Source organism: Homalodisca vitripennis, unplaced genomic scaffold, assembly GCF_021130785.1.
Source record: "Homalodisca vitripennis isolate AUS2020 unplaced genomic scaffold, UT_GWSS_2.1 ScUCBcl_8931;HRSCAF=17246, whole genome shotgun sequence".
In the NCBI taxonomy this organism is placed as follows: Eukaryota; Metazoa; Arthropoda; class Insecta; order Hemiptera; family Cicadellidae; genus Homalodisca; species Homalodisca vitripennis.
Window position 1 is genome coordinate 8,655 of NW_025785036.1, and position 14,469 is coordinate 23,123.

Below are 14,469 nucleotides of genomic sequence, written 5' to 3' on the forward strand. Positions count from 1 at the left end.
TTTAAGTTATGTATGTTGGTGTAGAATAGGTTTAATGTTTCTCAGATATTCTGTTTTATTATTATATTGTTTTAGTCTATTGTGTTTGTTATGGGTGTCTAAGTATGCATTGTTTTAGTACTTGTTGTACATGTATATGTGTCTTTATGTTTTATGTGTTTTTTTTGTGATAATTTTTTCCTGTTATGTTAAGTTAATTTATTTTTTAGTTTAGTTTTATGGTGTTTGTTAATGTGGTATTATTTTGTAATGTTAGTATGTGTGTCGAGTAAAAAGCTGTTGGTTTCAGATAAGTTGTTGTTGTGATTTTTTTGTTTTTCATGATTTGTGATCAGTCTTTTTTTTTTTGTTTATCAGTTAAAAAGTTAATTTCATGTATAAAGTACTGTGTTATCTAATTGTATTTGTTATGTTTTGTATGTGTTTTTATTGATTTTGGTTATATTTTGTAGTTCTTTTTATTTATATTTTTGTCGTTCTAATGTCTCAGTGGGGATGGTGTGATTAATGTATTTATCTGTTATTGTTTCAAGTTTTTGTGTGTTATATTTCTATTAGTATTTATTTGTTCTTGGTACTGTGTTGTTCTTCTTTTAGTGTAGTTCTGTGTATTATTTCAGGTCTGAAGTCCTTTACTATCTTGTCGATTATGCGGTAGTTGGTTTGTTGCATGTTCTCAGGTGTCAGTATTATCGTCTTTTTTTGCATGTTCTATGTATATGTGATTTAGTATGTATTTTGCAGGTTAGTGTTCGTAGGTATAGTTTCAGTGGTAGTGTTTATTTTATTGTGGCTATATAGTATTCGATGTTTAGATTTTGTTGTTGTGTTAATTGTTGTTCAGTTGATGTTGTTGTATTTTAGTTTATTGATTGTAGCTTCAGATGTAATGTAGTTTGTGTATCTGCTTGTTTGTGTTTATCTTTAATAAATTTTCTAGGTTTTAGGTGTTATTTGTGTCGTTTTTTCGTTTTTTAGTGTATTGGTGTTTTTTTTATTCAGTTATTTTCAGGTTATGTATTAGTAGTGTGTTAATCGTTTCAGTAATCAGTTTGTCCAAAAGTTATAAGTGAGGTAAGAAAAAGGGAGTTTTTGTTGTTATTGTAAAGGTAAGTGTTCCGAAGTCACTATTTGAGCCTAGACTTGCTTTCTCAACATTTTCTGTTTATTTAACATCTTGGGCATATTTCTATTTGTAAGCCGTTTTAGAAGTTCGGGTTTTTAACAAATTATTCTTACATAAGATTGGTTGTGTTTTAATTTTGGTCATCGGTAATTTCATTTTACATCCGATTTCCTATTTCTGGGATTCTATTACGCTGGTTCGATGTTATTGGGTAACAACTCTTCCTTCTCCACTCCTGAACACCGTCTCTCAGGAACGATTCTGGTTTCTTTGGATTCCGTTTGTGGATGTTTTCTCCACAATTTTTGAGTTGGCATGGAAATGTCGCATAATTTCCATTTAGCTGTGTCCTAATAACACATTATTTTTCCCATTTTCAAGTTCAACTTTAACCTTTTTTAGACAAACTTAGGTTATTTTTGGTTATTTCTTCCAATTACTAGTCACTACTACACGTTTAAGAATCAGCGGGAGCAGGTCAGATTCGTTCGACGGATGCTAGATCATGTTCCCGACGCAAGACATCGGGTACTTTGTTTTGATAACAGGCATTTGGAAGGCAAAGAATCCCCCCCCCCCCACTAGTACCATTTTTATTCCTGGCATACTTGAAATGTTTTTAAAACTGGTCCGTTATTGGAGGCTTTTGAAATTACTTTGCCCTACAAGCAATAATGCCACCATTTTTTACAGGATTCCAATAACACATTATCGCATTTATTGCCTAAATCTATACACTGTCTCTCTGAGCAGCGAGCCACCACATATACACTTTTCACCTGGCCCCCCCAAAAACCATCTTTCAGACGATCCATTATCAATGTCCATCTATATTACGACCTGGGACATCATCAACCCATTCTGTTCCCTTGTGTTACATCCAGGCCAACATTGCTCCTTATAGGGGCTAACAACCCAATATGGCAATGGTAGTACAGGAATGGGTTCATACAAGCAAAAAATAGTAAATTAAAGTAAACTTACCATGCAAATATGTCTGAACGTGGACGCCCAATGAATGATATTTTGTGTTCGTGAGATGTATCCTGCATTCAGCAATGTGGCCAGGCCTCTCTGAAACATAAAACAGATTTTTGGATTTAGTAACAATAACAGAGATTACCACCACATTGCAGTTTCCAACATATAATGTTAATTAATTATGAATCAATAATATATTTAACTCTTTTAAAGACCTAGTTTCAACTGTGGTTACTATAGGCTACTGCTGGGTTTATTTGCCACTTGACAAAATCGCTCACCTATTCAGCTCCAAATGCTAGCGTGTTTTCTTCGTACACCATCGATCAACTTCCAAGCCACCTATTATTCATTTACTAAATTGCCACCAGAATCTCCTTAATTTGATCCTTAACGCTTGATATATCTCGATAGGTCTGCATTCTGATTGCTACTCCCCAACCCCCAACAAAAATATAATAAAATTGCGATCCAATACAAATATAAATAATTGTATTGAAACGTTACTGTATCATGGATTACAACATAATTCGGCCATACTGACCTGAAACTAGAATTAAAACAGAAAATTGATAAAACAAAACAACAGTAAAACAACTTCAAAAAACGCAAATTGGAAAAAACTGAGAAAACAATAACGTTTACTATTTGTAACATTCTAGGTAACAACACTCGTTAATGCGTTCCGTATATAGTTCTTTTAGTCAATTGGTCAGAGGTGGTTTGTGAGTACTAACACAATTAAAGAGCACAAAGACGGATTGGGATAGTGTATGAGTAGGTTTCAAATATAAACAATAGTCAGGCCAATGTGTATCATCTTACAGCTGTCCAGGCATCATGTTAAGTGAACGCAAGGTGTTTGGAACATGATTAACAAGAGTGTGGGCAGTTTATATGCAAATTTGGATCACCCTTGTTGACACAGGCGTGACAGTTGATAGGGATATTAAAGGGGGCAAAAAATAGTTATTGGGATATTTTTACATCAATATTCCTTGTAAAATTATAAATGGTAAAATTTAAAGTACACAATATCACAAACAAAACCTTAAGGGGTCGCAATATTACTGTAATGTCGTGATCCTTGGCACGGGGTTTTTGGGGTTTTTTTTGATTTTGAGGTCTTTGTTTACCCTTTTAATGCTATTTCATAACACATTTACTCAGCTTTGTAAGTGCCTATACGATGCTGTTAAACAATTTTATTTACATTGTATTATATTGCCATCTAATTTTGATCATTTATTGTATAAAATGGTCGATGTAACCATTGGAAGAAATAAATTAAATTGCCAACGTGCGCCCATTATATTACAAAAAAAAAATTGCTGACTCATTCTGCTGTCGAGGCTTCTTCATACAAAGCTTCTACATGCTCCACATGTCATATGTTTCTTAACAAAGCATAGTTATTAATTGGTTTTCTATTTAAATACAATGTTTTTCTAAGGATGTGCAAAAGGAAGTTTTTATAGAACTTCTTTCTTTAGTCTAGAGGTATTTTTATTTTTAGTTTTATTCAATCATTTTATGGCAAACAAATATTTCGATCTGGGATTTTTGTGTCAAACCTTTTTACTTACACCACTATTATATTATTTAAATATTTATTTGTTAATACAAACCAATAATGCAGATATTTATTTTTTAGTGATCACCCATGGAAAAATCATTTGATTGGCAAAAATGACCGTTCCGCAAAAACATAAAGTAAACTTATTGGGAAAAATGTGTAAATTAACTAATACTAAAGATTTAGCTTATATATTTCTTACCTAATTGCTTCCAAGAATCTTCATAGTTTAAGGAGGTCTAATAATTTTCAATAATATAAGACTTGCCTTTGGAATTTAGAACTCATGTTCATCTCTTCCTTGGTTGCACTTGATGAGACATATGAGAATACCTTCGTCAACACCTAGATTACACTATATTTGTGCTAGTGTAGAGTGTGACTCTGAATGTCTGAGACGGTTGCAATTTGGAAAAGTTTTCAAATTTATTTTTATTCTCCAGCCTTCTGTCGTCACTAATTTTTTTTTTGGATCTCTTCTTAAGACGAATAGAAAATTACCCACATTCTCCCAGGAAGGATCAAGTCTATGAAAAAAAATCGTTCCAGATGTTATTCAGACGCTACAAAAAAGAGGAAGGGTGAAACTGAACTTAAACTCAAATGTAAATCTCACTGAATCCAAACCCTTGCCCTTCTATTAGGTTACGTTATGTGTAAAATTAAATTCTGTCTAGATATGGCAATAAAACGGCTATTAGTTCTCAGTAATATGTCCTACAACTATAATATCTTGCTTACCTCATATGGCGACTAAATAACAAACCACCACTCACTTATTTGCCCTATAATTCTGTCGCACACATCCGCAGGGGGTTACAAGCTTTTGTTTTCAGCTTGAATGTTGCTCAAGGCTAATAGCTCATCTGTTCAGCAGTAGTGCCGCTAAGATGGGAGCTTCTTATCCTTTCACTATTTTCTCCCGCCAGCCTTCATCGCATTAAAACAGTTTCTTCTTTTAAACGTCACAGCCAGTACTTTGTATGTGGGGTGAGAAATAGAGAATCTGATTTCAGGATCTCTAAGGTTGATCGGATTATTTGACTTACTTTTGCATCGCCAACCGGCAGCAGTTTCTTCCCAAGGCGAGTCCAGGGTTTCTCCGTAGCAGAACAATCTCCCATGGGGCAGAGTGCCCCCCGTAAACGGAGACAGTGTGGAAGTTAAGAGGCTGCTCCCGGATACTTTCTAGATTCCACCATAGGCCTGAAAACTTCATCTCCGGGCACTCATGCTGTTTGCTGAATCGCATGAAATTGAGGGGAAGCCACACAAAAGACCAGAAAGGCTGCTATCCAATTTAACATCTTTCCAGTTCTTGTCAATACTAAAAAATATAAAACAAGAACATTTTAGCTATCATGTTTTTAAATTAAACTAAATATAGTAGCAATTTTTTTTTCAAATTTAGAACTTTGTTAAGTAGTGTAACAAAAATCATTTTAAACCACAACAAAATCCACGTAACACCAACTTACATTCTGAGTTACCCAGGTGTTTTTTGAACCAGGACCCTCACAGCTCAAGCAACGCTGGTGGAGCAGCATCTAAGACAGGGTAGCCCCAGCCCTCATGCCTCCATAAATACCCTCCGTCAGGCTGTATATGGAGTTCACAGGACGTTGAACCTATCAAATCAACTCTCCCAGTGTGAGGGGGGAAAGAGGTGGGCCAGTGGTTCAAAAACTGAAAACCGCATTACAAGTTACACTTCAGGACACTATTCCTTATACTTTTTTCATTTTAGTATATAAAAAAGAGGTACTTTTTGGGGATTTTAATACCGACCCACTACCAGTTAAATGAGGAACACAAAATATTATAAATTTAAAGAAACAAAGATTGTAGAACGAAAAAAAATCTACTCTTTTAATTACAAAACTACAAAACTATACAATTGGATTATCAATTGTTTAAATGGGTTTCCTGTGATGCCCAGAAGTGTCCAAGCAATATCAATGGATGAGTGAGTGTAGGTGGATTTTCCGGCCACTTCAGCCGCAACCTGGCCCAGAACCGCCAAGCATATTTTAGATTTTAGGTAAACAAATGTCATGATCTTGTAAAAAAAACACGAAATGGCCCGCTCTTTCGTTCCTGGGTAAATCCCAAAATTTATCATAGCTGTCACCCATCACTAATCCCATATTAACACATACAGCCAGTTATTTAAAAACACGGAAGTACAACAATAAGCGAAGTACTCCGACAGGACACTGTGGCATGATAAGTTACATACAATGCGGTGCGACACCAAGCTTGAGAAGGGCGGTTGAGACTCTGCAGTCTACGTTATCTAACTAGACCGCTCGACTTTGGACCTTCATGTCTAAGGGACTGGGGAGGGGTTTCGCGATAAGACAAATTCCTGTTTTATATTGACGAAATATTGTTTCTACGCTAATCTAGTAATCAGTAAAAGCAAAAATGTCAAATAACGGTTCATGTCTGGGTGTGGTCGGTATAATTCCCAAAGTACCAAAATAGCACTCAACCCTATACCTGGCAAACATCGAATTATAGATTCTACAATTCTTATTACACATATTGAAAATACAAATTTTTAAGTTTCTGTATGATAATTAAATATGGTGACCTATGTTTTTTTTTACAAATAATTTAAATGCTGATTTAGCAAGCCCTTAAGAAATTTAGTAAATACGAGATACAGCAACCAAGATATTTTTATTACTTGAAAGTAAGTTAGATAAATGGCAATAGAAAATTAACCAATTGCAAGGGGTTAGCAAAAGAGCAATTTTTTGTAACTATCAGTTAAAGACTTTAAAGGAGATTGATAATTACCAACAATGAGAATGAGTTATTTTCCAGTGTTTCATATTTAAATAGATGTTCAATTACATTATTAAAAATTTTGGAGAAGGAACTGATTGTAAACTTTTTAATTATTTAAGGAATGCAGTAAGCTATACCAAATTACAAAATTACAGACACCTATTACTATAGTTTCAATATTTTCCAAATTCGGTCGCTACTTTTTACACAATTTCATGATCAACTGATTTTCCCAATATTCTAAATAATATCACATTTTGATGTCATAGAGTTATTTATATTATTGTTATAGAGTTGTTCGTAGTTGTTTTGTTGTCAGTTATCTCTGTTGTTGTTTATTTCTGTTATCACTGGTTGTTGTTATATTAACATAACAACCAAACTTGTTTAGAGCCGTTTCTGTCACATGTGTTTAAATAACTAAACAACATTTTATTATGATCTAAAGACCAAATACCTGTCAATTCGACTTTAATTTACATCAATTAAATTTGTATAAAATGGCAATAGCCAAATTTAATTTCAATACCTACCTAAACATTAAATCACAAAAAGTTTCTTGCTCCGCTGGGGACTTGAACCCGGAATCTCTCACTTGCCGGGTGAGTGCGTTACCACTACATCACGGGTATTTGATGTTCTGATCATATGATAGTTTGGTTATATTAACACATATATGACAGAAACGGCCAAATACAAAATAATTTAATCGTGAAAAATAAGGGCTCTGTGGTGTGATTCAATGGATTATGAAAATTAAATTCGGCTATTGTCATTTATAATAGTTTAATGAATGTCAATTATTACTTTTTCAGATATAAAAACAGTTGAACTATACTGTAATTTAAAATACCTATAACGTAATTTGGTTCGACATTTTGGTTTCAATGGTTCACGTAAACATGGGTATCAATTATTCGATTGTGGTGGTGACCACTTATTATACTGCGGCCAATTATAATCATGAATGCCTGCAGCCATAGTGAGGAGGGAGGGGCAACACCTTGCAATTGGTCGTATTGACAACATGGAACTTTCAAATCAAGTATCTGAACCATTTCTGAAACAGATGACTGTAGAATTTTGAAAAAGCCGACTTTTAAAGCTAAAAATTAATAAGTCCTCTGTCTACCTATCCTTCATTTTGTTTATAAAGCAAATACATTTTAGTAATGGAAGATTAACCTACGTCCTTAAGCTTGACTACTTACAAATATGGTGAGGATGAAATTTATTCCATAATGTTGTAAACTGAAAATAAGAATAAACATGACCACTGGCAAGTGGTTTAATCATAAGTTTCTTCATGAAATTCATCTTTATCTTGATAACCCCAAACACTCAAACATAACCCGGTAATCAAAAATAGAAATATAATACAGTTTCCAAAAATCATTTTAACGCTATCTTGTGTCAAATACTTGTCCTGTCTCTAACCCTGAAATATTCTTACTTAATGGGTAGTATTTAATTTCTGAGGTTGAATCAAAATCCTTCATTTCCCAACATAACCTGTACAACTACAAAAGTATTATTTCCATTGACAAATAATCGCCGACGCCCAAAAAAATGTACAAGTACCGTACGGTTTTTTGAACAATACATTATACGGCTACAGCTACTGACACAAAAAAAGCAGTAAAGGCGGATAAACAAAATATATCAGTGTAGCCATATCAAACAAGTAACTAGAAAAAAAACATTACAGCAAATGCTTCACTGTCAATTCAATTATATTTAATAATCCTTGATAAATCATTAATTTTAAAATGAATGAATTAGTTTGAACCATGAACGTATTTAAATAATATTTTGTAACGAATGGCTTTTTTGTAGTTTAGGAAAGGTAATTAAATCGATTTCCGTCAGATAAAAATGTGACTTAGACAAGTTAATAGGCTTAGGCTGTTTTCTCCTAAAAGATTGTAGTATTCTAATAAAAGGTGCACTGGTGTTAAAATACATTCCATAGAGTTAAAAAAGTTGTGATGTGGATCACGCTATAACAAAGCTCATTCCAGACGATAAAGCTTTACTATCAAGCAATCGAACTAAAAAATGAGAAAAACCTAAAATACTTTTCAGACCTGGTAGGGCTGTAGATAAGGGTTTAATGTTAATTTATCTATGGCATTGTATTAAACATGGACATTTTGAAGGGGAATAGCATACATATCAATAAAATAACTTGGCTGCCTGGATGTTTCAGCCTTTAATAGGAATTACGGGATTCTACTTGATATGAAACTTTGAAACAGTTTCTAATGTGAAACTTTGATAAATAATAAACATGAAGTTTTTAAATCATTCATATTGTATTAAAAATCTAGCTGAATGTTCAACGTCTTAGCGTTTCTTCTCACTTGAGCTTTATAGTTTTTATATTACACTGCGACTGTAGAGTCTAAAATATAATTTTTGGCACGAATCTTATAATAAAAAAATATATATAAGTTACAACGAGTACTGCTAATAGAATGTAGCTGTAGCATTCAGTTAGTATCACGTTAGGAATTTTTAAAGAATACAAAAGGGATATAAGACTCCAATATTAACGTACTCCCATTATAACTCAAAAATATATTAGGACAAGAATACATGTGGCTTTAAGCTTTTATTATTTAATTATAAATTCGAGGTATTCTGAAAAAAGCGATTGAATTGTAATAACACGAATAAGTTATTTTGAAAAATTATGTTCGTGGTGGTGCTAAGACGGGCTTCAGGACAATAAAACCAAAACGTTTTAGTAGTCTATGACGATGGCGAATGGTTGGATGGGATGGATTGAGAAAGGAATAACATAACCTCAATAGGTCAAAACAAACTCAACAAGTTTTAGAAGTGCGGAGTATTTGAGGTTACCTTAATTTCCATCAATGTGATACTTGTATTGTTTGTATTATTTTTACTGAATAGGTTGTAAAGGGGTTTACTTTGACGTGATCATATTAATTCAAAGTATTACAACTTTAATATCTGTGTAATGGAAGGCAAAGACCTTATTTGTATACCAGGTAGGATATATAGGTTAATATTGTAGTTTTCTTGCTTTTTAATAATTAACGTAGTGGTTTTTTTAAGGTAAATATATTTACATTAAAAAATTATTGAAAAAGGAACTAGTAGAGGTTTTTAAGTTGACGTTGACAATATTACCTAAATTGTAAACATCAATATAACCAACCGATTCTGATTAACTAGTTTGAAAAAGATTAACTTATATCGTCTGTATCAACTGTAAACACTGTTTCAGATAATAAAAAATAATATTTTACTTCTTAATTTGTGTAAGTGACTTCATTGAATCAAAAATGACAGCCAACTTTAGAAAACACATTGAAAATGCTTTTAAAGATGATAAACTGTGTTTTTCTTCTCTTCAAGATGTTTGTATGTTGCTGAAAAACCATTATGTGGATAACCATAGTCACAGACATGTGGAAGGCATATTTTGGATTGAGTGAATGTGGTTTGTGCTTTTATCCTCAACCGTTGAGACAAATTTTTAGACCCGGCAAACTGGTACTAAATCACTCAGAAAGTTGAAAGCTCGTGGAGTAGCCTACCATGAAACAAAGTTTAAGAAGTGGCATACCAACCGACATGTTCACAGAATCATCTCTATGAGTATTTATACAGAAGGGAGACATGATTGTATGGGGAGAATACTTTCAAACCACTTTCTTGAAAGCAGTCATTCATTACTACTCAAAATAAATGATCCTACTCTGCTCCCAATAGTTCTAGGGTAAATCTTAAGATCAGCGACTACCGCTCCGATCGCCGTAATTTTTTCGCATACTAACACAGGTTAACGTAATTTCACCGAAAAAAATAATCCCGATTATCGCCGTAGCCGTTTACTCCCCCACCCCCAGAAAAAATGTCGGAAAAAATAAAATTAAAAAAACCTGACTGACATTGCATTTAATAGTTTTTTGTGTGTTATTAGTTCGTAGGGCAGTAGTCCAGGTACTACTTCTAGTATAAACTCGTCTTATCTTATCAGTGATAAACGCGCGCCCGGTTTACCTTTTGTCTGTAATGAAACCTGCGTTAGTTCTGTCTGAGTTTTGTGTGTGTAAACAGTCATGGCGTGATCTGGGCTTGGACTTTGCAAGCTCGAGTTAATTTTTTTTTCTAAAAGAGCAAGCAGCGCAAAGCGCTGCGCAGCGGGCAAGCATCGCGTGATCTGAGTTTTGAATACGCAAGCTAGGGTCTTTTTAGCTTGTGACAAGAACCATCGCACGCCATGTCAATAACTTCACTAATTATTCCTTGTCCATGTGGGTTTGTTTGTTTACGTCTGGCGGTCAATCGAAGCCGTCCTATAGGTCACGTGACCCGCCCGGCCAATCGGAAACTTTCCTGTTTGTCACGTGACTACTGTCAACTCATCAAAATGACCATGGTCGGCCATTGTTTTTAGTTTGATAGTCAAAAATCTTGTCATTTATGTGTTTTTGTATTGCCAACATTTTACTGCCGAAAAACTGGTTTTTATATGTTAGGACTATTGTTTTCGGTGAAATTACGTTAACCTGTGTTAGTATGCAAAAAATTACGGCGATTGGAGCGGTAGTCGCTGAGCTTAATATTTACCAAAAGTAGGTTTAATTGGCTGATTGTTAGCGAGGCCTGTCAATCGAGAGGCTGGAAAAAATTTCATTTACGTCTGTCTGCACCATTCCTCAAAACTAATTGACCTATAGACTTGAGAGTTTGCATGAAGTTTTATTTGTTATAAGTAACAATAAGTTCTATGATGGTGCTTGTAACTCCATGGGATTTAGCTGAGTGTTAGCAAATATGGTACTTTGGGATTATACCGACCACACCCAGACATGAATCGTTATTTGACATTTTGCTTCTACTGATTACTAGATTAGCTTAGAACAATATTTCGTCAATATAAAACAGGAATTGTCTTATCGCAAACCCTCCCCATCCTCAGACAGAGGTCAAAGTCGAGCGGTCTATTAGATAATGTGATTGCAGAGTCTCGTTGCCCATTCAGCTGGAGCGTCGCTTTGTTGTACTTCCGTGTTTTACCCCTACCATTTACTCCAAACACAAAAAATTCAACAAAAATCAAACATTACCAAACAATTTAGTTGAAAAAAATAAAAACTCCAAACTTGTTGTTTTTAATCTTGATCACACTCTGCCCTACCCAAAATGCGTGAAGTGCCTCCCATGCATCAGTACAACCAAAAAGAAAAAACATCCCTCGGAGATAGTACCTATCAGTAAAATATCAAATTATCTAGGAGGGGCTGGATCAGGAATATAAATTTGAATTGCTAATGGAAAGGCAATTATGTACCTTGCAAAAAAACTTAAATTAATCTATGTGATGCCGCCACGGCCCTGCCGTAAAATCAAGATTCTTCGAGAAAGATTAAGATAACAGCGGACCAACAATGACCGATCACAATTAACTTGGGATAATGCCTTGTAATTTTGTAATTAAAGAGGTTTGTTTTTTTCGTTTTATCATGTTTTGTTTCTATTAATTTAGTATTTTTGTCGTTCTTTCATACGTGTGGTTCGTAGGTCAGGTATAATCCCAAAGTACCGCAAATATTTTATACATAGGTTCTTTGATGGATAAAACTAAAAATAACTTATAGCCTAAATTTACAATTATCCAGTATATATGAATAATTTCAAGTTTTTGAAAGTTACTTAAAATCTAAAACAGCAAAACATAGGGCCTATTCTTGCCCTCAATGAACCAGTACTCTTAAAAATACAGACTTTTGGGCAGATACACAGTAATTGGATTTTCACTCTTTAATAGTGTACTGAGATCAAGATGTCTAGCTTGGAGTCCTGCAAAAGTTATTTTTTACCCACTTTTTTCTGAGAAAAATCAGTCTGACTTGGTATTTTTATGGTAAAACCCATGAGGAAAGCAAATGTTTTTGATTGGAAAGGATTTTAGCATGGAAATGTAGATGTATTTTAACAGGTTGCTATTTCTTAGTCTTCATTGCTGGTAGTATTTTTCAGTTTTTAAAACCGTTCATAGCAAATGTACGTGGTTTTCAGTTGTAACAGTTTGTGATATTTCTAGGTCAGCGGCTCTGTCTAGCAGGACAGCACACATTCTGTGGGCTCCGGCACATATGAGCGCCAAGGATACATTTACTCTTCACAAACCGGTGTTGTTCATGTTATCAAGCAAGAGAAGGTACTGTATAAGCTGTTCCTGATACTGAAAGAATGCTTCTTGTGTGCAGTATAGTAAGTGACCACCACCACACTCGAATCAGGGTACCAAATTAATCGGTTGGAATACCTAAACTATCCAATACAAAAACATTCTAATTATTTAAAAACAATTAATTAATGCCAGCTTGTTTAATGTGTTGGATAACAATATTTTTTCCACATTAATTCAAAAAAAAGTAAAAATTATTTGCATGATATATGAGTAATGACCGCACACGAACAATGGTGACGTCTGTCAGTCACGTTTATCCTTTAAAATAGTTAAAAACTAACTAAACGTAACACTGTTTTGTTTGTAACATTTTATAAATACACATAGCCTAGATAATTTTTTTTACTTGTCATTAAAGTATTAATTTTTAGATATGAAAACAAAGACCGAACTATATTGTAATTTGAAAATACCTTATAATGCAATTTCGGTTTGACATTTTGGTTTCGGTAGTTTAGATAATTATGAATATCTATGATTTGATTGTGGTGGTAGTGGCATTACTATTATACTGCAGCCCTTTCTTCTTAAGAATTACTACAGGAGATCCCTACCTGGTTTTGCAAGCTAACCCTAACTCAATGTTCTTACTCATTTCCTCACTTTCCGTATTGCAAAATTTTTTTATATGCTTAACGACGAAGACGCTTGACAATATTTGTGTTTTTAGTTACAGCATAAATTTAAGGCAGGGATACTTAAGTTCTGGGTATTAAATTTACTCTTGATATGTGACTAATTTTTAATCAGTATGATAAAAACTAAAACACATAATTTCAGCTAGACATAAATATATAGCAAATTAAACATTGTAGCTTGTTAAATTCTGTTTGTAATACTGAGATAAATAATATTATTAGTTCTATTTACATCTAACAAAGTGATGGAAGCAATAATATATTCTCATAAAACTTCTGTCCTGTGAATTCTTGTTGATAAAACTTAACATTCGATAAATTAAACAATTCTTGTGTGAATTAGGATTTTCCAAATTGTTTAAATTTGATTTTTATATGTCTATGTATAAAAATTTCATTTTCAAATATTTTTTGAACATCCATAGCACATTCAAAAGATTTTACTGTTTTTACCAAATCAATTTTGGTTTTGTTAAGGACAACTCACTGTCAGTACAATGTTCACATTTTTTTATAGATTGTAGAAATTTTTTGGCCTGCTCAAGGCTTTTTTTTTAAGAATTTCTTATTAATTTCTGACGGGAAATCTTGTATGTTGTATGGTTAACAAGTGTTTTTATTCTTACTGAGTGATTCACAATCAGTTGAAATATTTAAAAAAAATAATAATTTTGTGGAAAACTTTCTTGAAAAATATGTTCAGAAAAAAAAATACCATATTGATATGTCCTGTTTATGTTTAATAGTTAAGCAGTGCTTGAATTTATACTCCTGTTTCAGGGAAACATCATTGAAGTAAGAAGTATCAATGATCAAAGTAATAGTGCCCGCTCCAGGAAATATTGTAACAGCCAAAGTAAGTGAAAATCTTTCTTACGTCAATATTTAGAATAATGAAATGAAATTAAACTTGGCTTCATTAGAGGGTAAGTTAGGACTAAAAGTCCTCACTTCTAACACATAATGTGTTTACTGAATGTTAATCTTAAGAGGGGGTTAATGGGGCAAGCGTTTTCATTTCCATGCGATCATAGTGGTCGTGGCAGGAACTACGTGGACTCTTAGACACCTGGCCTCCATTCCTATGATTTGTGATGCAGTAGTAGAGTAAACTTAGTTC

General features: G+C 33.6%; 1 long non-coding RNA gene across 1 annotated transcript; it reads left to right on the forward strand.

Annotated features, from left to right (window-relative positions):
* The first annotated feature begins 9,301 nt into the window (after positions 1–9,301).
* Positions 9,302–14,148, forward strand: LOC124374533. Its single transcript, XR_006923568.1, has 3 exons — positions 9,302–9,496; positions 12,562–12,678; positions 14,130–14,148. It is a non-coding gene; the product is annotated as an uncharacterized LOC124374533 (long non-coding RNA).
* The last annotated feature ends 321 nt before the right edge of the window (positions 14,149–14,469 follow it).